The 25,115-nt window shown below is 38.0% G+C and overlaps 1 protein-coding gene across 4 annotated transcripts in view; it reads left to right on the top strand.

Moving 5' to 3' along the window:
* LOC129005105 (lysine-specific demethylase 6A-like) overlaps positions 1 to 25,115 on the top strand; it is a 109,051-nt gene that overhangs the window by 45,132 nt on the left and 38,804 nt on the right. The window lies entirely within an intron of this gene.

Below are 25,115 nucleotides of genomic sequence, written 5' to 3'. Positions count from 1 at the left end.
ACTCATCTGGCATGAAATGAAACAGGCTGTGTGTATTATAACAAACTATGTAATGTAATTACATGATAACATAAATCACGATGGGCATGGAAAATCCACTTCATCACACGAGATGATTATAGAAAATCCACTTGTAGCACGAGATGATTATATAGAAAGTCTACTTGGCGCACGAGATGATCGTTGCAAATCCACGTATCACACTAGATGGTCAAATCCACTTATAGCACTTGATGGGCCAAGAAAAATCCCCTATAGCGCCGTGCTATAGTGATTATTTCTATTTCTAACATTTCTCCATTATTTACAAATAACACGTGGAACGGTTGAATTCCCCAGTTAGTTTCTCCGATACAACCAATAGTTGTGTATTTGGGGCGCCACATCAGACAGATAAGTGCTTGAAAGGTAAACATTCAACAAACTATAAACACGTTGGATAGCGTGTCTCTCACCACTGCTTGAATATTCATTATGTAGTGTGGCCAGGCTATTTGGTTCAATCAAACGTGGACACGTGTAAAATCGTAATGAGCCATATCATATAGGGTAGATACATGGTGGAAGTATTTACTTCGTACAGTTTACCAGCTGCTCGCAGCAAATGTGATGGTATCTTTGTCACTAGGCACGACGTGACAGTAGTCGTTGTCGCCAAGGTCTACATTGCAAGGCCATGCGGCGATCCACCTCTGTCTCTATGTGATATCCTCTTACTTTCGCTCCATGAAGCCCACGTGTGGATTGAAAGAGAGACTACTGCAATTATACTCATCAGAGTCTGTTTTGCTATTTTAATTTTTGTGCACGAATGTCTACCGATGATACTCCAACGGCAAATTAGAACTGAGTAATAAGAATCGATCCTTCAAATATAAAAGCCCTCGGATTTGGAGGGCTTTCTGTTTCCACATTAGGTACCTACTCCTACATCCAGTCAATTGCTCATATACGCAAGCACACAATAATTAATTACAGTATCAGATAACTCAATAATTTATCATTTACTCGTTTTTGACAATCGCACCTCATTGGTAATAAAAAAAATGTGTCTAAAACTCCCCATGAAATCGGAGTTCCTACATTTCTGGAACCGCTTGTCTTCTCTAGTTCGTGGAAGATTTACCACCAAAGTGTAATTTCCGTGACTAATTCAAGACACACATTTACAGCTCATTCAGTCCCACGTTTATTGTAGTTCTCAGATGTTTTTGTACCATCGTCCAGTCTAACAGCCTTTTATGGCCCGTCTTGTAAATCAAGTCTCTTTCTACGCCTAGTTGGCATCATTGTCTTTTCCTCCACGCCTGTCCAAATATTGGCCCTATTCTTCTTCCATCCGGCTGTTTGACAGGAACGAATCTAGGCTACGTGTTGGCAGTTCTGGTGTCCTCACAACAAGCAGGATTTAAAATATAGGCATACTCTTAACGAATCTCTACAAGATCATATTTTAACATTTTTTAGTTAATGGCTAAAACAACAATTTCTCTATCCAAAAATAAATGATACCTACTTAAACGTCCTAGGTTGAATTACTCTGTTACTTACCCCGAAATATGATGAGTCCTAATCATATAATTAGATTCATTAAGGTCTGTATCAGTGAATGAAATATGTCTTATTAAAAAAATACTCTGCTTTCTTCAAATTATTGTTCTCATAAGATGTATGAGTTCTCATTGAAATTATAGTGAAGGTAAGTAATACATAAATATTTGTGTAAACAATTTCCGATATTTACAGAATTGTTTAGTCAAATTGCTATTTTACATGCATTGCATACCGAAGGAATGTTGTTTGATCGCTTGGTAATTGCCAAGGTATTTTACCGAGTGGATAAATGTACGTCTATTGGACAATATAGGAAATCTCAATTCATTTGATTCCGAAATGGCCACTGACAATATTTTATTCACGTGAACAATAAACACTCTCGGAATAAACAAAGTCTCGCTGTTTGAGATTAATCAAAACTTCCAAGTAGCTTTTGAAAGGAGCTTGGAAGGAGAAGTTTGGCAACGCCGCACCCCTAGCAGGGTGAGGGTGTTGTGCGAGAGAGAGCGGAGGGTGGCTCTGAGGCTCTCCATCTTTGTCGCACCCACTGTCACCTAAATACATCACTCACGCCCCTGTATATAAACTGTTATAAACTTGGCGAGGCTACATGTCATGACAGTAAGCTGAGCTCTTTTATTTTCCGGCTGAATCACCCATTGGGATTGTTAATGGTTAAAAGCACCGACTGCTCTGTTGCGGTGTTGCGGTTAATTTATTCTACTATTACAACGTTATGTCTTTGGCACGGTTGGCAAAGCTGATTAAGAATTATTGTTGGTTCGCAAAGTAATTTATTGGTGGATTCATTGGTTTTTGTAATGATTTATCGCATTTTACACGTGAAGAATTTTAACTTACGACGATTTAGTAATAGATTTTGAGGTAATTTGGTTAAAGTGTTGCGTATCAATTGTAAAAAGAACCTCACGAAAAGCAAAGAACTCATCTGTTGATTAATAACTTTAATATTTTTCAATGAAATGGCGACCATACAAAGTAGGTATTTTGAGCCAAGTATGAATGGAGATGAGTGTAGGATCGTTTAGTAATGGCCTTGAAATAGCTATTAGAAAGACGTGAAAAATGGGGACACTATAGATTACACTGTCGTCTAAGGCCCCGGCCACACGAGGCGAATTTAAGCCGCGCGGCTTATCTTCGCGCGAAGTGCCTGGCCACACGGGGCGAATGAACCGCTTCCTGTTGGGTTTTCCCAGTATCGTCTATTAAAACATAGTTCAGTTCACTCTTTTTAGTCATGGGCGAAACATGTTAGTTTGTGCATTAAAAGCATCAAAAGCGTGTGGTGATCTGGAACGTTAACATAAATCATTGGGTCCATCCCTTCAACGGAAAAACAATTTTTGTGTTCCAAACCTTTTACGAGCACATGCGAAACCATAGTTTTGATTCATATGTATCAAACATTGTTTGAACACCACACAACCGGTAAAAATACACAAAACAAACTCAAAAACCACTGGAAATGTCCGAAGAATATCTCCAATAAGCGCGTCTGCCGCGCGGTCGAACCGTATCGTGTGGCCACTCTAATAAGACTACGTGTGTCATCCCCTCCAACGCGGCTTAACTTCGCGCGGTCGGGGGACGACATGTTGCGGCTCAACCGCACATGCGGCTAAACTTCGCCTCGTGTGGCCACTCTCATTTGATTCAATGTGTTGTCGAAGCCCTTAACTTCGCGCGGTTAAACCGCCTCGTGTGGCCGGGGCCTTAGTCACATAATGAAAACTGAAGAACTATCTGATCTGTAGTAAAGCTACAGTATCGGCTTAGGCCCCGGCCACACGAGGCGAATTTAAGCCGCGCGGCTTATCTTCGCGCGAAGTTAAGCCGCGCAAAGTGCCTGGCCACACGGGGCGGATGAACCGCTTCCTGTTGGGTTTTCCCAGTATCAGTACTCTATTAAAACATAGTTCAGTTCACTCTTTTTACTCATGGGCGAAACACTTATGTTAGTTTGTGCATTAAAAGCGTGTGGTGATCTGGAACGTTAACATAAATCATTGGGTCCATCCCTTCATAATTGAAAAACAATTTTTTGTGTTCCAAACCTTTTACGAGCACATGCGAAACCATAGTTCGGAGTTCATATGTATCAAACATTGTTTGAACACCACACAACCGGTAAAAAATACACAAAACAAACTCAAAAACCACTGGAAATGTCCGAAGAATATCTCCAATAAGCGCGGCTGCCGCGCGGTCGAACCGTATCGTGTGGCCACTCTCATAAGACTACGTGTGTCATCCCCTCCAACGCGGCTTAACTTCGCGCGGTCGGGGGACGACATGTTGCGGCTCAACCGCACATGCGGCTAAACTTCGCCTCGTGTGGCCACTCTCATTTGATTCAATGTGTTGTCGAAGCCCTTAACTTCGCGCGGCTTAACTTCGCGCGGTTAAACCGCCTCGTGTGGCCGGGGCCTTACACTTTCAACACTTATCTTTCACACACATTTTTCTGAAAACACGCTCCCTGGTATTCCGATGTTATGCAATCTAATCTAATCTCTTAAAATGATTAATTGCGTTAAGTTAAGTATCATTAGTTTAACTGAAATGAAAAACCAATCCCAGAATTGTGAGTGGTCCACATAGTCGAGGGGTCCAGTTGCTGGGCCAAGAGACTTGGGTTCAGTTTTTGTGCCATTGTCTGGCTGGCCCTATCGACTTACGCTCCAGTTTTTTGTGCGTTTCTTGTATTATTTGGTGGAGACGCGAGACGTGGTGTCGGTGGCCGACCTTGCCTGGTCCAGGTGGTAGTTCAGAGAAGTAGAGAGAACTACCTTGTGGTAGCACAGAGAAGTAGAGCTATACTTTCCGATGGTAGCTACCTCACCGTGCAACTTACTGGGTGAATACGTCGAATAATCAATGTACGATCATTATTAGCCATTATTTTGAGAGAACGAAAAATAAAGTGCGTATTCCAAACTGGATATGAGTGCAGGGTGAGTATAGAATGGAGTGAAATGATCTGAATAGATGTGTTACAATGATCAGCTGTGTCTGTAGTCGAGGCCATTTAAAGTCCCAATGATCAAGGACAGCTGGGCCAGGTTTTTATACATCAAAAGGATACTGACTCTCCGGATCGAGTCGGCGACCTTTTCATTGTAGGCGAGCACTTCTACTACTCGAAAACTAAATTTTTTATACTGTGCAGGTGAAATAGCGTTGTGATTAAGACAAATTGGGGAAACATAGGCCTAAAGATTTTGTGGATTCGTGCAATATTGTCGATAAACCCTTCGTTTTGTGGGTTACTTGTTGATCTGGTGTAAAAAGTGCAAGGGTTCATTTAATAAAAACTGTTTCATTGTTAATCACTGGCGTAAGTAAATTTTATAGTGTTTTATTTGTTTAAGTATCTGAAAGCTTATATTGTTCGTACTCCAAAACAATGTTGCCTGTTCGGCCCTTAAAAACTCATCCCATTTAGTTCACTTCTGCTATTATGGTCTTAAATATTTAGTTAGTAGTATTGAACTTCAAAACTATTAAAAGTTCCTCGTCCTTCCCAAAATAATTTCATTCGTTTGTGCATACAACATCTCCAAAGCATCACTATCCTGAAGTATGTAATTCTCGTATCGCGATGTGTAGGCAGTAGCAGGTTCGCGCAGGTCGGGGTCGCTGTTTCTTCTTTGTCACAGTCACCGGCACCGACGTGACACCGATGGACCTGTTATTGTGAAACCGGTTACGCGGCCGTTGCTCCCAGCCACTACGTCTACGGCGTAAATAAACATCTCTCGCTCAAAATCGTCTCGGTCATTTCCCCCGCTGTGATAATGTTTGGGTGTGAACAGGTTGGCGAGCTTGGTGCTGGGCTTGATAACAAAGCGTCCTTAATCGAAGTTGTGTACGAATATATTGGACTTATTGTAGACTTTTTGGAAATTCAAGGTGTTCTGGAATCCACTTTCCTCTAATCGATTAAGAGAGTAGGTTAAAGGAGCTTCTGTGCAATGTTTATGTCTGCACGTTTGTTGCTGCTATACCATGGCAATAGACCGGCCGGTGTTACGTTGACAGTTTGACACACACCAACGCCACAGCATTGTATTACAGAAGGTTATGCTAAAGGTTGTATTGAGAACTATATAGGTAACCAACGATTACAGGGGAAGTTAAACTCCAACCTCTAGTTATATTCTTGGATTCCTTGGTTTACAGTCTGATAGCCTGTTATCTCCTCTAGACATTGGCTAGACAGTGTTTTCATGATTACAGTCCATATGGTTCTCACGTACACCATATGGCTCCGTCCTCCCCTGAGCCTTGAACTAGGAATTGTAAAACCCAGGGTTGTAGGGAATATGATAAGGGCTGTGCCACTTCCGCTCAAAAAGGGGCTCCAGTTAGTTATCTGATAGAAGTAATCGCTTTTTTTAAATCGGTGATGTCCAGCGAAAAATGCAGGCTGTCATAACTGCACATAATAACGACATAACTGCATGTATTTTAGTTTTTGTTGTTGGTACAAAAGTGACAAAAAATGAAAGTATACGAAAGCAAATAGACGGTTCTCCAATACGCCATTTGTAAACGAGGTAGAAAACAGTTTCTTCCATTGATTAATACCTCTGAATTCTCATCGAATTTTGTAAACCTACCTCCTTCTAAACTTGATTTTAGAATCCAAAGAACGTCATCAAGGAATCATCTTTGAGGGCAACCCTAGTAATTTTAATGTGTCGTTGATACAACAAACACTACGAAATTGTAGTTTATCCGCGTTCCGTTCACTAATGTATTATTATAAACCTACCTCCTTCTAAACTTGATTTTAGAATCCAAAGAACGTCATCAAGGAATCATCTTTGAGGGCAACCCTAGTAATTTTAATGTGTCGTTGATACAACAAACACTACGAAATTGTAGTTTATCCGCGTTCCGTTCACTAATGTATTATTATGCTGAGACTTGAGAATTTTGAAGACATACAAATTTGAGTTTACTGTACACTTTTGTAGACGTCAGACAGTGTGGCAGATTACAGATGCCTAAAATAATGTTAAAACCATTCATTAGTACACCCAAACCTAGCATATAAATAATACTTTATGGAACACCCAAAAAGGCATTTCGGTGGCAATCCTGTCATTTACGTGGAAAACGTGATTTTCATTATGAAATATCCAATTTTCCGTGGTTAGTGTTCTCCTACAATGGAAATAAAAGATGAGATTGAAAAAAACGTCAAAGATACGCTGTGCAAATATATGTTTATATCCGTTAACTTTGCACCCCAGTAATTATGTGTCGTTGGAAAACGCGTTTTTCAGTACATCGCCCATTTTCCATGGTCTGTGTTCTCCGAGATAGAAAGAACTGAATGTTCGAAATTCTGTAAAGAACTAAATTAAAATTCACTGTTCCCTGGGTGATTGTAGGCATGTTTAGACAGATAATGTAAACACTGAGAGAAGGTACATCCTGCGGTGCGTACACGCTACACGCAGCCATCGATATCACTGTTGCCATGGTAACGGTGGCACGTGCCCCTCCCCTACAACCCCTCCCCCCTCCACAGCTACTTCCCTGTCACATTCAAGGTCGCACCGTCGCACTTCCGTCTGCCGGCGTTGATGAGTCTGGGCTGTTGCGTTCTGACACTTTCTTACTTGTCAGATGGTTTATGAGACCCCAGAGAATTTTGTGACTTCGTGTAACTGGGAAATGGTTTTGCCATTTAAGAGAGTGTTTGTGAACTAATAAATTAAAAACGATATAGCCCCTACGCATCGTTAAAAGAACAATTTTAGTATCGCCACAAGAGAAATAAACGGTATCTAATGAGCAATCTGACACATATTTTCTCTTATTGGCATGTCAACAACGTATTTATGGACAAGTGATGCGATTAATTTTAATATTTTACAGGGAAAATCACCGAGGTTGCAATTCATTTTGTACCATAATCTTAACATCATTGGGGGTTGTACAATTATATGAATTGAAAGAGCCACAACATACTAAATGATCAAAAAATCAAAATCGATCTTCCTTTTTTGGGAAAATCAGATTTTCCGTTGTTTTGTGAGTTTTATGGGGGAATCACCATTCAAATCAGTAAAAAATCCTTTATATAATATGGGTAGCCTTCACATACCAAATTTCATCAAAATCGAACCGCATGTGTCAGCTCTGTACATATGTAGGCCTACACACACATAACTACGAGACCCATTTTGGGGGTTTGGGGGGCCATGGACGGACATTTCCATCCAAAACTCGTCTGTCTACTATAAGGGGAGAAAGTACAAATAACAGAAATACACAGAGTAATAAGGTAGCACGTTAACTTTAAACAAAATCGTTCTACCAATTTTTGTAAAAAGCAGATTTTCCCGTTATATAGGTTAATCATAATTAAGAATAAAAATTTTAACAAAAAACAATAGTAATACGGTATTTTGTTGCTGCAAGTTTACAGTCTTTTATAAGTGAAAGTAGGCCTACTGTATTATCAGAGTCCTTACTTAGAATGATATATACTCTACCTAGATTGAATAAATAAGCGTCGTTAGATAAGTTCCATTTGGGCTTATACAGTCCACGTTTAAAAACTCAAAGCAACTTATGTTAGCATGGCCATTTGAAATGGATTATTCAGTAGCAAGTAGTAAGGGTGATAAGTTTTCCAATCGTAGATTTTTTTTCTCACTTTAGTTGTTTATTTATTTATTTTTATTTTACATTACAACGGACAGCTCCATTTTGATATTTCGTACAAATCAATGCAATACAAACAAGACTTTCTTAAAGCTAGTTATAAATAATGTTGAGTGAAAACAAAAGAAATTAGAATGAATTGATAACAACAAGAGAGACGGCAACAAGATGGCAAAAAGACAGCGGTTGCAACAAAACAAGTGAAAATAAACAAAACAGTTACAACAAAACAAATCAGTAAAAGCGTTACAATTTGAGTAGATAACAATAATAATTAACAAAAAATCATAAAAAAAATTGTTGTTGCAAAAATTGTTCGATACTTTGTAATTACTTGATTTTAAAATCAGCCAGAACTGATTTCACTTTGTTTCGATATGGTTTATGTATCATCTTTAGGCCTACATTCACTTACATGCAGTTGGTTATTCCAAATCTCATATTCCCTTTAAGTTGCTAGGCACGAGCCTGGGATTGTTTTTCACATTACTTCAGGCTAGATCTAAGGGTTGCATTATCACTTAGACAAAATCCATTGGTGATTTGGTGGGATTTGAACCCGGGACCTCGGGGACCGAAGTCCCGCGCTTAGACCAGCTCGCTCCCCAAGTAGCATTTAAAGTAATCTATTTTTAATATACGATTATTCTATTTCACACTTATATCCTCGGATTACAAGTCACGTAACGGTCATAGAGAAAGTAGGACATTGGCTAATCTCAACAGTGATCACACTATGGCCAAGGGTTGGTTTGTGGGAGGTCTACAAGGCTGCTTAACCCTTACAGTTACCGTATCAAACCAAAATAAAGCACTTTCATTTAAATGCTAACCCTACACACTAGTATTTCAAGAAAAACGAACAGTTTAGTTTCAATAAAGAAATGAATGGTGTTCTCCAGAGATATTCAAGCCGGCAGCTGTCTATGAAATATTCATAACTGGGCCGTGAGATGTGGCAACACTGTACTAGGGGTGGTTCCCCCCACTTGGTAGGGGCGGTGTTTTCATCTCTCAGAGTTCGTTGGGCCGGAGCTAACTCCCCAAATGGTTTGATTTGATCTGCAATTCTCTTTAAATTGTTCCTTTTCAGCATTAACTGCACCTGAGCAGTTTTCGCTTTGTGATAATCCCGTGACTTAAGTTTTTATGGATTGTTTTGGTTTGCGTAGTTGGTTTGTTTGTTCAGTGTATTGATTTCTTACAGTGACATAAGATTGTTACTGGTAACATCGTTTACTAGATCGGTTCTAAGCTATCCTGGAGTAGGGTGACAGTAATTGTTGTTCAAAAATATTATGTCTTTTGTGACTTACAGTGTTAAAGTACATCGAAAACAAGCAAAGTCTCTCATTTTTGTATCCAATCAAAACAGCCTAATTTATCGGCTGAAAAACGACACTCCTCATTGCGATGTTTAGTCATCCTAAATCTCCTTACAGTAGTGATATTAGTCCAGATTCTAGAATCTAGATAATCTAAGAAGGAAAAAGTGTTGGAACTTTAAATTAAAGTTATTTTGCGATACATTAGATCAAAGAATTGTACAATAGACATGTTAATCAGTACTGTTTCAACAGTATTGTTTTACCTAGTTAATTGAAGTGGAAATAAAATATATATATATATATATATACCACAACTGTTAACTTTCTTCTCTACAGTGACTTTGTAAAAATAGGGTGCCTTTATAGTAGTATGTTTTCTGTGCTTTATCTCAGAAATGCTTCATGTTGGTAACATTGTGACACGTACAGTGCAGTTTTTTGTTCGCATGTTGGCATCAGTGAGCGCATCGGCCCTGGCCTAGCATTGGCCTAGTTGTACCTAGTTGCATTTCCCCCTCTTGCTGCATCTAGCTTTCCTATTGCGTCATCCATGTTGCAGGGCTGGCGTAATCCTTGCTGGAAAACCTTGTGGTTTATTTTATGGTTATGACGTAAAAAATGAACAGTTGGTGGTTTGATTAACCATTATCTTGAACACTGTATCATTATTACCTTAAAAACTGTTAATCCCTTTTTTCGTGGTTGCTTTTCGATTATTCTTGTAAGATTTTTTTAATACCACTTTTTGAAGTTTTTTATGTTACTTGTGGTTGAAATTGCATGAACCTAAACTATGTTTAAAATAATATCTAGTCATCATGTTCTGTTGGGCCTCCACAACGATATTTAACTATGGGTTCCATAATAGAAAACACGGAATTTAGAACAGAAACAATTTTGATCATTCACATAAACAAATGACGTTACTGAACCGAATCTTACGTATAGACTAACAAACACAAGGAGACTTCTCATCCTGTTGTAAATTTTGAAGCTCGTTTTTCGTGTCTAGTTCAAGTCCGGTGGCACTAGACGCTAGTGTCGACAACATTTTGTTTCTATTATTTTAGGGGTTATTTATGTTTTACTGTTGGGTTATATAACTAGGGCCGATTTGTTGTTAATGTTTAGTTGGTTTTATATGTTATAATGAGGTTTAAATTTACTGAAATAACTAGACACAAATCATACGAAATGTAATACAGTTTTCCATTACATCGGTTCCAATGTTGCAATGTAGGTTGTGCATTCCACAAATGTGCATTTCATGATGAACAAATATTAAACACCTGTTTGTTCCATCGGTGTAGTTAGTCATGACGCGTAGTTAATCCAAACTGAAAACTTATTATTTGAATATTATCATTATTATTCCTAGCATTATCAGTTGGGATTGGGACGCCACCTAGGTGTGTATTTTAACCCAAATATAACGAGTGATGGTGTAGGATTTAGTGTGACTAAGATCAGCTGTTTCATTAGCCAGGATAATTTATTTATTTATAGCCCAAGGATCTGGGGTAGCTGGGTCCAGTTGCGAATCATCAAAAAGCTTCTAACTTTTCTCAAAATCGATCCGGCGACCTATCACCGATTAGTCTACCTATTAACCTATTATATTATTATCTGCACAAGTCAAATGTACTCTCAACTTTTTTGGTCATATCCATCCGGCTAAATAAGCATGCCAACGAGATGGAGATGTATCTATCTATTCAAAACATCGTCATATCCAAAATTACTGTCTACATAATGACACTGCCTAGAGTCTAGGGGTCATGAACTGGCCAATTTAGAATCATTTTCTAGCCGGAAATTCCTTTGTAATCTGTTGGAGGAATTCGGCGTTTCCCTTGGGTGAAGGATTAGGGAATCCCCACGGGATCAAGGGCTTATGCTAAAATCAGATGTGTTGGAATATATTGCAAAGATCTTAAGTGAATGGAAATGTTTTGGAATACGTTTTTTAATAATTGACTGATGTGATTATGCACTATATTTTCACTGGGATAATTGGTTGGCAGATTTAATTATTAAAGATCCTGGCAAAGATTAATTCGATTTCCCCTCTTATGTTTAGAGCAACCCTGATGGTCAACTTCTGTGTCTCATTTATAGTATTAATTGGTTATCACAATAAATTTACTTCAACAATCCGGACACTTTCCACAATACACACTTTTGCCCGCCCATAAAAACCCTTGGCCAATCCTCAGGTCGACTCCGGTCATGAGACAGGTTCCATCATACATTCTATATTAGTTTAAATCCTAGCATACATACTATGTCAATTCAAAATCGGAAAACGAGAATTTCCCAGTCAAACACCCTTAGCGTTGTCACAGGATTTCACTACTTCCATGGCCAAGCGTGTCCTGGGTTTAGACTGGGGATGCTACGTTGGCGGTCCTGTGCCGGTAGATAACCATCAGGATCCCCTGTATTGATCACGCGTCACATGACAATGGGTGACGTCATCAATGGTCACGCACGCACGCCCACGCTCGCTCGCAAGGTCTACACTTATACAATGCACCGTCATTGTAGCCTAAGCGACAAGCGTAGGGTCTATGTGTACTGTTGCAGGACTACAGTATACTCTGTATGAAGGAACCTGTCCCCTAAACCCCCCTCTATCTAGGACTGGCCCATTGGCTAATCAGGTAGACCGGCTAGAAGAGAGGTTCCGTCGTACAGACTATAGAAGGATATACTCTAAGGAACGTGGACATGTAAACAATTTGAATGTGGACATGTAGAATCTCTAAACCCTATTCATACTTTGATTCAATTACATAAGTTATTTTATGTTCAATATGACTAAAGGAGTGTAGGATGGAGTGAGATTATCTGCGTAGTAACAGTTCAAAAACATAATTAACACAAAATAACCATCATAGATATAAAACAATAATAGTACCCACATTCATAAAACTTTTGTGGCATTTAAAAATATGAATTTAGTTTTTTAAAATTCAGCCACCATTTTCCAATAAGTATGGCTACCAACTTTGAAATTTCTTATGGAACATTCCTATATTTTATCATGTTTTCGGATAGAACATGCAATTTAAAAACTTTTTATTCTTGAAATGTTATATCCATAAAAATGATTTCCTGTGTACATTTTGCATCATGTAGCTCCTAAACAAGTAGGATTCTAGCGGAAATGGGAAGAGTAAATAAGTCTTTAAAAAATTGCATCCACATTTCAAAAACACCATAAAAAACGTACATAATATTGATTATATTATTAAAAAAATCGCGGCTATTTTCCAAAATGGCAGAAAACTTGAAAAGTGGAAAACTGTGTAATGAGAGCATCTATAACCTTAGAATACTTAGCATAATATTCTAAAATAGTCTCCTACGAGTTCCACTGACTTATTCTGCTAATTAGTTCCTTTAAGGGTGTTTGGTCAAAAATTTGATGTCTTATTTTTTGTTATTGTTCAATTGTACTAAAAAATAGAGATACAAATATATAAGAAAAAATTATTAATTTTGAATATTAAGCGAGATATGGAGCTTGAAAGTAGTAAATTTTTAATCTTTGGTACCAGTTCACAGGGAGAATGGGTAATGCGATTCTCACCAAAATTTGCATTCAGGTGTGGAAAAATAAGATAATAATCACTAGCTATTTAAAATAAAAAAATAAAAAAAAAATTTATTTTTTATTTTTTATAAATTTTTTAAAAAATTAAAAAAAATTTTTAAAAAAATTTAAAAATAGCTCTTTGTTTTTGGGAAAAATGTATCTGTATGTTGGAATAAAAAAAAATGTGATATGTTAACTCGTTTGGGCTGTGAATTCGTACCTTTGATGCCTTGCGCTGTCGGAGCACTACTCGTTGAGAGTGTGTACACTAACACCGGGGCTTTAGAATACAACGATAAACGTATTCTTTCAATGTTAAAGGATGTTAATAATTACGTGATGTTAAAGTATTCTAAAGCCCCGGTGTTAGTGTACAAACTCTCAACGAGTAGTGCTCCGACAGCGCAAGGCATCAAAGGTACGAATTCACAGCCCAAACGAGTTAACATATCACATTTTTTTTTATTCCAACATACAGATACATTTTTCCCAAAAACAAAGAGCTATTTTTAAATTTTTTTAAAAATTTTTTTTAATTTTTTAAAAAATTTATAAAAAATAAAAAATAAATTTTTTTTTTATTTTTTTATTTTAAATAGCTAGTGATTATTATCTTATTTTTCCACACCTGAATGCAAATTTTGGTGAGAATCGCATTACCCATTCTCCCTGTGAACTGGTACCAAAGATTAAAAATTTACTACTTTCAAGCTCCATATCTCGCTTAATATTCAAAATAAAACATTTTTTCTTATATATTTGTATCTCTAATTTTTAGTACAATTAAACAATAACAAAAAATCAGACATGAAAATTTGCGACCAAACACCCTTAAACGATAAATTATCTATCCGGGAAATTGTTATCTAATCGACATTTACGTCATTTAACAAGAAAGACACATTTAAAAAGATTAAATTCAAATGTCCACGTAGACATTGTTATTGGTTGGTAGAAAGAGAAGGGGAGATGGGGACGTCATAACATGATAAGTGGGACAAGGCCAAAACTGCAACTGGCCAAAAATAGCGCGCGATCATCGGTAAACGCAGTGCATTGTGTACAAACATAACTACTCACGCTGGGGAGTCCTTGTGCATAACTAAAGAAAATATCGTGTTGATTTCTAAACAAATTGCCTTTTGAAGCTGGTTAAGAACGGCTCAAGCTGAAGGGAGAATATTAAAAGACTATGATAGGTGTCATTGGAAGTGTTTGTGAAAGCATGTTGTTGAGCTGGTAACAATTTTAGGGGTGAGCTGTTACTTGTGAATAAGAATGAATGAGAAAAGGAATTGATTTATTTTTAATGGGAATGGAGGTTTTACGCATAATTTTGGGGAGAAATATTAACATTTGTGATGAAATAAAATATTGCCTGCAAGTTGTTTTATTCAAACAAATCGAAAGCATCCTGGTCGTCTTCTGTTGGATATGCGTAAAGACATATAAATAGCTGTGTGAATAGTTATCGCGATCGCATAGTAGTGGAAAGGCCGCCGGTTCAATCCTGGGCAAAGTGAGTAGCTTTACGGTCGAAAATGGACCCAGCTGTCCAACATCGGGCTTTGGTTTGCTGTAGTTGTCATCTGCAGAAATCACATTTTTCACATTGGACTACACAAGCGAAGAACAGCAGTTCCCTTCACCGCACGCAACGGAGATTCTCGCATGTGGTTGCGTGACCGTGGTCATATCTACAGGACGAGCGGAGCACGGGACATCCAAGATGGCGGCGTAGGCCAGGTCAGGTCTGTCAGCCCTTTAACTATAACCCCTTCACCCATTATTTAAATCCCCCGGACGGGTCACCGAGTAGAAGGGTGCGTCCCTCGCAAATCTACTGTACAGTGTGCAGCCGGTGCTGGAAGTCGCGCTCAAAGGGCAATTGGATTGTGAGGGATTGTGTCGCTTCGACTACGTTGCTTGTTGAATCTGTAGCTGAGCTGTAATAAATTCGATCCTGCCAGAAAGTTGTTGGTTTGACACTGGACCCAGCTGTCCTTTTTTGGAAGTTAATTATTGTTTCTGGCTAACAACTTAGACAATAACATCTACACAATGCATTTCCCTTTATTATACACTCGTCCGGTATTTATATACGCCCAGTTGTATTTCAATCCCATTCGTAGTATAGTAATTACAATAGTAGTGTGAACATTTAATTAATAACGTGGATGAAAGATCTTCATCCCAAAACCCTGGATACAAGTTAATCATCAATTAATTAATTGTGGCACTTTATTTCGTCAAAGTTGAATATGTAATTAGCCTGCAACAATTATGCTATATCAAAATTAACGCAACACAAGTGCTGTCCCAGTCTTGTCTAGAATTTCAGATAGTCTAAAGTTAAATTTTCACTCAACCGTCATTTTTAGTGGTATCTAAGAGCATTAAAACGTTCTGTACAAGCATTTTAATCATTTAAATAATTATAAATGCTTGCCCAACTTTAAATTATCCGACCTTTGCGACCTTGATACACTAAAGTCAACATTCAAAATAGTTAAGCATTTAAGTTTCTTCAACCTCTTGGTCTATTTATAGGATTTTCAAACAATCGATGTCAAATATCAATAGATACCCATGGTGTCAGTCTGACGGTCTTTAATTCACTCAGACAAATTTAAAGGTCCTTACTTTATTTCAACACTAAGGTTTACCTGGGTTTTCAAATTAGTTTCCTCGAAGTCGCGAGTCGTGCTTGTAACATGACGTCATTTCGAGATTGTTGGAGATCCCTGAAGGAGGCCAATTAGTGAGGAACCCGCGACAGTCCACTTCTAGTAGTGTCTTGTCTGTCGTCCCGTGTGTCACGTGAGTTTGCATTCTTATAAATAACTTGAACTATAGATTAAACTTAAGTTTTATGTGTAACCTATAACGCGACCTGTATAGTCTGTATGATGGGACCTGGACTAGTGTCAGGTAGATGGTATATAAGGAGACAGGGTTTGTCACACAGACTATTGAAACATGTTTTAGCCGCAGCGAAAGCTGTCTTCGTAATGAAGATAACCTTTACAAAATCTATTACTTAAGTTTGATGTGTTATCGATAGCGCGATTGATTACCTCTATAGTCGTTTGATGGAACCTGTCTCCAGTCAATTAAGCCCTGGACTAGTCCCAGGTAAACGGAAAGTAAGGAGACAGATTCCATCACACAGACTATAGAAAAATGTAAAGCGAGAGCTGACTCGGTGACGAAAATAACCTTCACACAATCTATTATATTTCTGCGCCACAATGTATTGCAATAAAATATTACTTTCACTTTTATCAAGGAACTAGTGATATTGTAGTAATTTATCGTACATCTATAAATTGTGTTTATTAAGGGAATAATTTAGCTTGGATACGAATAAGTTTGAACATTTTATATATTTATTTCAAATATTAACTCGTGGACAAACAAGTTTTGACATAACATTCATTATCTAATCATCTAATCTACTTCCTTTAACGTTTTGTAGTTTCCTGACCGATATTTCGTATCTTTCCATTCTTATCATAGAGACGTCACCAGGTTAAATGCCTATAAGAACGATTCATTGTGAACAGTTACAGTAAATCGGCTCGATATACCAGGGTGCATTCTATTATCCGTAGGCCTACATAATACACATTTGAATGTGATTTGGTGTGTACTTGTAATCGAAACTTGGAACACAATTGGATTACACTGTGTAAGTTGATATACTACACCTCTACCATCAAAACTCCACCCTGTATAGCTTTAAGTAGAAAGATGTTCTCAACACATAAGTAATTTACTTCGCTTTGATAGATAATGACCTATCGTCCTTTTAATATTAAGTACATTATGTGGGACTCCGACTGACTAAATTATGGCATTACATAGATTAATGTAGCGTAGTTGGTAATTTGCGAGATTTTTATTCGGGCTTGCTTTAAGTGTATATGTCCCGCACTCCGGTGTGCGGCACACCTCCCTAGGTAATTACTCCGAAAGCCACTACCCCTTTTAGGTCCACTACTCCTAAAGTCTCTATTCCTTAAGTCAATACTCCCTAAAGTCGCTACTCCCTACAGTGCGTTCAAACAGCCGTGGCACCTGACGGATTAGGAGACCCCACGGAAACCTATTTAAGTCGCCACTCCTAAAGTCACTACCCCTAAATTCGCTACCCCTGAAGGCATCACCCACAATGTCGCTACTCCTAACGTCGCTACTACGAAATAATGCAGCTTTAAAGGCACTTTCTCGATGGAATTCGATTTTATGGCACTGCTCCGAAAATATAATTCTTGAATACCTAGAAGTTTTTTATATCAGAGCACTGCCTTGATCACTCAAATCACTCTACCACCTCAATCACTTTCCAATTTATCGCAGTCCTACAACATGTGACGCCACTAACTTCATGTTCCCAATTTGCCCCGCACTGAAGGTGTACGCAGGTGTCCTGGCCAGCTGTTGATCTCACCTGCATACCACCTGTACTCCTGTACATTGTACACACCTGCCACAGTAATGCATGTCTTTGACGTTTGACGCATGTTTAATTATGGTCCACCCTGGCCTGGATTCGGATAAGAATAATGTATGGTGTGTTCTAGTTTCATTAGAGATGTAGCAGATGTGCTTTGTATTTTTTTAGTGGAAAGTGTATTTGAATTAGGAATGGATGACAAAGCTGGTTTGGTTTTGACAAATGTTTATGTCGCTTTGGTCAGGTAGGCGGTTACATAAGTGTAATTTGAATCCTGGCTACTTGGTATACAACAGGGGATTTATAGTAGGGACACCTACTGGTCCTTTGTATGTTATAGGCATAGATCTAGTTAAATGAACAAGAAAAACACAGCACACAATCAAAAACAATAATTAATACTGCTGAAGGTAATTTCTGCAAAACAAATCGCAGTAAATATATGAATAAACTATACTTTTTAATGCTAAGTCATGCCTTGGGATTGCAATCCATGCGTTTTCGAATTATTTTGGCGATTTGAGTTCGAGTTGGCCTATCATTAAATAGAGAGTGGCGGCACAGACTATAGAATTGTGGTGGTGGGAATTCGTCCAAGCAAGAACTTAAAAATGGTTACAGTAGTCCAAAGAACAGTGCATAATGTACATAAAGTTTTAGTTCAAAACATATTAATGGGGTTTTCCATATAGTTGTATGGCAACTAAATATGCAGTAAATTTTGTCCTAAAACTGTTGATTACACTGAACTGTTTCACGTGTACAGTATAATTTTCCATATCATTCTAGGATTGGTTCATCTCAGCAAAACTATTCGCTCGTTTTGATCAACGTGCATGCACACTTGTAGGCATACTATAACAGTAGGCATATACATCACTAATCAAACCAGCCAATGGCAGCCAACATCGCAGTAGATTGATGTTCGACAAGTTGTAAAATACAAACAGCTGTTGCATAATTGCTGCGATAACAGCTGATATATTCGACGACACGTAACAGCTGTTTACGTCACAACCATATGTGATAAGTACACGTGTGAACTTGAACGTAGTACACAAGTGTTAGTTGTTAAATTCACGTGTGGAGTACAACTGCTGTTTATTCTGTAGCGACAGTTGTAGCCTGAAGGTATGTAATTTTTATCAACCTGTTGAATAGTTCTTTTTAACGCTCCTCTTGTGGCCTGGTACACGTATTTTGGTGGTAGGTTCATAAATCAAAATCGTCATTTAGGCCTCGTTTGAATATTACAGTAATAAATAACAATCGCTCGCAGACGATATTGCAATTATGAAATAATGTATTTACATTTATTATATTTACTAGTAGAGGTAGTTGAAGTTATAAACTTCCTAGATAGGAAATCGTTTTGCAGAAACTTTTAAAGCTCTACCGATTGCAAAAGCAACGTTATGTGGTTTATAAACATTTGTTTGCTTCATTGAGAAACCCATTCACATTACTGAAGTCCGGTCCAAACACTTCGATAAGATTTTACTAATGTGTCCTTCAAACTTAATTATCACATGTAGCAACGGTTGGATACTCTGCTGGCAACTTGTCGTTGCTGTATCGTCCCCATTTTACGATTCAAGTCTTAGCAATTTTAGCAGTAGCAATTTTAGTAATCCTAGAAATCTTGGCAAGATATTCCGTTGTGGATTGAACCTACAATTTGTTTGTTGAGGTTTTGCCGGACCCTTCTTGACACCTAGGATCATTGACTTATCCTATGCTTTTCGTTTTGCTTCTATTCAATACTGTATTACAAATTACAACGCAAGTCATAGCCGGTTTTAGCCTACAAATGTTTACATTTAACGTTTGACCGTCGCTATACATCGCACATGTGGGGAGCGAGCGGGTGATGTAGAGCGTGGGGCTTCGGTACCCGAGGTCCAGGGTTCAATTCCCGCCAATCACCAATAATGTTTTTTATCTATGTGATAGTGCAGCCCCTCTAGGAGTAGCCTGGTAAGTAAAACAGTCCCGGGCTAGAACTAGCGTCCTGGGATGTCACGACCATTCCCTCGGACAGAGGAGCCATACCATGCCGGGAGAAGCGCGAAAGTAAACCCGTTGGACCGTCGTGTCGGCGCGGCGCACGCAGGTGGCTTTGTCAGGTGGCGTTTCCGGTCACATTGGCAACCATCGAGTAATATTCTTTGTTACTCTGTGTCAATCGCAAGCTGCACCTACACCTGCAGGTCGCGAGGCGAGGCGAAGCTTCATGTTCAACATGACACGTCGATTCTGCTGACCTCTGAACATATCGCGTGAGACTTGTAGATTTGAAACAGTGTTTGCACCTTCGAGAACAATGCTGTATAATTTTAGCATAATGGCGTGAGGTGGATTAATTAACAGCAATGTGAAGGTAGTTTGATTTTTAAATGCTTTACAATCTCAGTAAGATCAAGTGTGTTTTGTACTAGTCAATGGTGTTGGAATTGTGCATTGTCCACGTTTCCCTGAAATTTGAAATTAAACCGTATAGCTATTGGAATTTCGGATTTTCATGTTGATTAAGGGTCGAAAATCTCATTAGACAGTGGAATGTAAAATTTACAGAACAAATTTGCCGAACTTTGGAAATATTAGGCCTATATTTTCCACGGATTTATTCGTTGAATATCATTGGATTTCCTATGTGTGTAATGGTAACCCTTCAACATATTGTATTTTTGATGCTTCAGGTAACTTAGTCCAGTATCGCCAAACTGGCTGACTGAAGTTTTGGAGGACACTGTATGCCGCGTGGCTACCTAATTACCTTCAGAGCTGCGGAACACTTTCGAGGAAACTCATATAAAATCAGAGTTACACATTGTCTACGTTAACCCAACCCAACATTTTGAAAGTTGGACTGTTTAGTTGTTGGAATTTTAGATTTTGTGGTAAAAAAGTGACTCAAGTCTAAAAATTTGATAGTGGAGTTTAAAATTTACCGATACAAATAGGCTACGTCATATGAAAATGTATCGTCTACAGATTTCTTCGTTGAATATTACATACAAGTGTAGCTGTAACTTTAACCCTTTTACATTGTAAGGTTTTCTCAATTTTCTTCGGAATTGATCAGTGTTACTACTTCTAAATAGGTACTTTGATTGATTGTATAAAATCACAACGACATGTTCCCACGTTGTGCAGCTCGCCGCGTGCACAGTGTATAACGTGTTGTGTACACTGTACAATATTGACAGCCCGTGTTGCCGTGTTGGCGTGTTGTGCCGCAGTCTCACATAGATAACTCCCAGATACATTGCCGTCCGGTTTCCGGATCCGCCTTCATGTTAACATGGTTGCCAACCTACAACTAGAGGTACAACTATCGATCATGCATTAATACATCACTTAGCGTACAATCGCATCTATACCCGACGCAAGGTTTTGTAATTATTAGTTTCTATGTAATTATTGATTTATAATGAAACTTGTAGTCGTGAGTTTCTCTTCTAAATGTTAAAGCCTCTCCTTGGTCCTGGGGTTTTAATTGTCGTGGCAAAACCAGCTGATCTTGAGTAACTAAACGATCTTTTTATCTATTCAAAACTCATACTACAAAAGTTTACTCTACGGTATGTCGTAATGCACAGCCATACGGCAAGTTTGATGCATGGCGCCATCAAAGTACAGATGATATGTACATGGTGTGTAGTTACATGGTTACCGCTGATTTATGTTTATGACATTAGCATGTGGCTCGAGGGTGAGTTCAGTCTCCTCCCTTCCCACCCCTTTTAAGCAAGTGGTGACAGATGCACCGTAATGTGCGTGATCAATAATTATTTCCTGGTACGATAATTTCACACTTGTATACGCACCACACGCACCGACTATAGTAGTTGTTTCTTCAATATTTGTACCTTTTGAAGATTTGTAGGAGGAGGATCCTAACCCCTCTCACCCCTTTTAAGCAAGTGGTGACAGATGCACCGTAATGTGCGTGATCAATAATTATTTCCTGGTACGATAATTTCACACTTGTATACGCACCACACGCACCGACTATAGTAGTTGTTTCTTCAATATTTGTACCTTTTGAAGATTTGTAGGAGGAGGATCCTAACCCCTCCCACCCCTTTTAAGCAAGTGGTGACAGATGCACCGTAATGTGCGTGATCAATAATTATTTCCTGGTACGATAATTTCACACTTGTATACGCACCACACGCACCGACTATATTCGTTGTTTCTTCAATATTTGTACCTTTTGAAGATTTGTAGGAGGAGGATCCTAACCCCCGTGTTAAAGTTAAGACAGTTTTAGGATCAACATGAACCTGATTAACCCGCCTACAGAGTGTGTTTATGTATATTTCAGATTTTTAGACATGCCAACCTTTTAATCAGGACGTGTAAACTAAAAGGGGAAATTTGTGTAAACTAAAGAATCTTTTATACTACATGAATTAGTCGTAGTATCTACCTAAAATTAAATATGAAATTCAAACTTAACAGCAGCGTGTTTTGCGAATGCATCTTCTGTTGTGTTCTTTTTAAATAAAATAATTGGCTACTTCAGGTATATACAGAAATGATATAGTCCTATATCAAAAGCCATTTTAAAACTAACAGATTTTATACGATAGTTTGAATTGACGCATTTCAATAATAACAATTACTTTGAACATACGCAAGAATTGTATGACTTAGCACGATAATTTGTCAAATGCACCATAATTTTACACAATCCCATAATTTCGCTTCGTAAGTAACTGTGGCAACACTGTTTCTACCCCTCCTACATCTCCGTTAATGTTTCCCGTCTCGTCAAAACCATTCCTTATCCCAGGTCGAAGTCCTACCCCCCGAACACAACACAATCAACTCAGAAACTTTTAAATTGACTCCATTTATCAGTTTAATGTCTGTTTTGGTTCCATTGTTATTCTTTCTTTGTTTCCTTTTTGATTAGCCTGATCGAGTTTGTCAGGCAGTTTTTCTGGGAATTTCTTTTGATAGTATTTGTACGTTTGTAAAATTACTGTAGTGTATTGAGTGTATGTATAAAATGAAATATTTGAAATATGTTGGCGACCTACTCAAATTCTGTTATGAATATGCTTTTATAAAAAAAAACTTCTGATGTTCTGCCCTATTACGTAGGTATTGTTATTCTAGAAAAAATCTAAAATTAGCGATAATGGTTCAAAACAGTTTTTAAAGATTTCATTGGCTAATTTCGTAGTATCGCTTGTCTATTTTACATTTTTAGTTGAGTGGGGTTTTATAACTCGAGTAATCCGAAACGTGGAATCGCTTCGCACCTGAATAAGAAAAAAACTGTAAGTAGTTTCCGGTTTCAACATGGAGCAGGCATAATTTATTTTTTCAAAAGTAATCTCCGTGAAGACAAGTCAATATAAGCATCACACGAACGAAAAATGATTAACTGTTAAAAATAAAAAAATTAAGAATCGCCAAGATATTAAAAGCATGGAAAAGAAATATGTTGATGGTGGCATTTAATCTTTAAATGACAACAGCTGATTGCGCTGACTAGCCCGAGGTGCAAGTACAAGTGAAGGTCGTTCGCCAAAACCTCGGCGGTGAATGAGCGCCGCGTCAAAAGATAGGAATGCGCGTCGGTCGTTGCACCTAAAGGGGGTGGGAGGGGGGGGACGACGTCACTTCCTGCACGACTACGTCACCGTCATTACCGTGTCATTATATCCATTATCCACCATGTCGAGATTGTACCGTACTGTCGGAGTCGGAGATGCTTTGTTGATGGTGCCAGCGGTACTGTCAATGCATCTGTCAGTGTAGTTCCTACAACATTAACATTCTTTCACAAAAAAACTAGTATTTTTGTTATCTTTTATTATTTTTCTTTAATACTGTACCAGTTTCGCTTGTTCTCCAGCATGTACATAGAGATTTGAACGGTTTATGTCAACTTCTGTTAATGATAATGTTAATGTTAATGTTAATGATAATGATAAAAGATGCTACAGTAGAACCTCAATAACAAGACTCTCTTGGGGAAATAAGACTTATTATGAAAGTTGGCTTCTTATCGAGGTTAGCAATGACATATTGTGATTAGAGATTAAATGAATTCTAGGGTTGAATTAAAACGAATTCTTTGGGATTTTATAACTACACTTAATATAGAAGTCCAACTGTTTCCTTTGTAAAAAATAAAGCAGTACATGCCAACATTGAATTAGATAATACAATTTGCTGTCTATTAAAACTGGATTCAACAATTTAGAGATACAGTAATAATACGTGCTATACTTTTCAACCCTATCGTACATTATTTAATATTTTGTGCAGGACGTTAAACGTTTGACTCGCTAAGAATTTTTTTATACGTCCACAAGCAAAAGTAAAATTCGTCCACGATGAAGTCTCAGAGAATCTAATAACACGATTCTATGATTTTGGCAAAGTTTAAGACTTCTCCCAGATTATTGATAACGACATTTGTTTGGTTTGATGTTAATTTCACCATGTTCTCTGGAGTTTCTCCCTATGGAAGTAGAGTTTCAGTATCACTTATAGAAGGGGTCATTGAAAGGGTTATTTATGTTTTCTATACTGTGTGTACTATGTGTTCAAACCATCGTGCAAACATAGAACAATGAATTGAAAATATCGTTATTTTTTTCTCCGCTTCACGGTTCAAGTAGACAGAACCAGTCGTACCAACCTCACCGTGTCGTATTGTTGTAAGCCTTGGTACGCTGGAGCCGGAAGTTGGCACTACTTCTTCCTCTCTCCTAGCTTACTACGGTTCCTGGAATTGTTACGCACGATGGCCAATATAATTTTACTCATCTCTTCGTGGAATTTTCTCCCGCCGAATTTGCCCATTGATTACTCACAAGTCGCAAATCACGTTTTGTTGTTGAGTCAGTTTGTAGCGTGAAGTCGTAGTGTTCAGTTGTGTTTACTGCTCAGCACGGTACTGTATGTTGTTGGTTTATACTTTATTGTCTTGATTTTTGAAATTGTGATTAATTGGTCTATATATATATATAATTACAGAAAGTAATAAGCTATAATAGGTCCATGTCTTACTATGAGAACTACGGTAATACCTTATTCCCTAAATGGGAAATTCGCTAATATTCCCTATAAGGGAAATTCGCTAAAACATAAAACAATACTGGAGCTATCTTCATAGAAAAACCTTATAATACAACAATTTTTAAGTTGGTTTTTCACCTTGCGTTTGCTTGAAACTCATCCGATTTGAATATCCATTAGCTTAAATGGAAGCCGGTATTTCACTGAAGGTTCTTATACCTAAATATATCTGATAATAAAAATTCAAAAATAAATTAAAATTCATGTTATTTTTGTAAAGTAATACCGTAGATAAATATATGCCGATGCTTGATGGGTAATCTGTGTGTGCATACCTTCTATTTAAGACCTCATGAAAATTGGTCGGCTAGAAGAGAGAAACAAAGTCGGAAAAGAAAAACAAAATTTTTAAATA

Source organism: Macrosteles quadrilineatus, unplaced genomic scaffold (assembly GCF_028750875.1).
Source record: "Macrosteles quadrilineatus isolate MER2022 unplaced genomic scaffold, UCM_ALF_1.0 Scaffold_16__1_contigs__length_3527350, whole genome shotgun sequence".
Taxonomy (NCBI): Eukaryota; Metazoa; Arthropoda; class Insecta; order Hemiptera; family Cicadellidae; genus Macrosteles; species Macrosteles quadrilineatus.
This window is presented reverse-complemented; position numbering and strand designations above follow the sequence as displayed.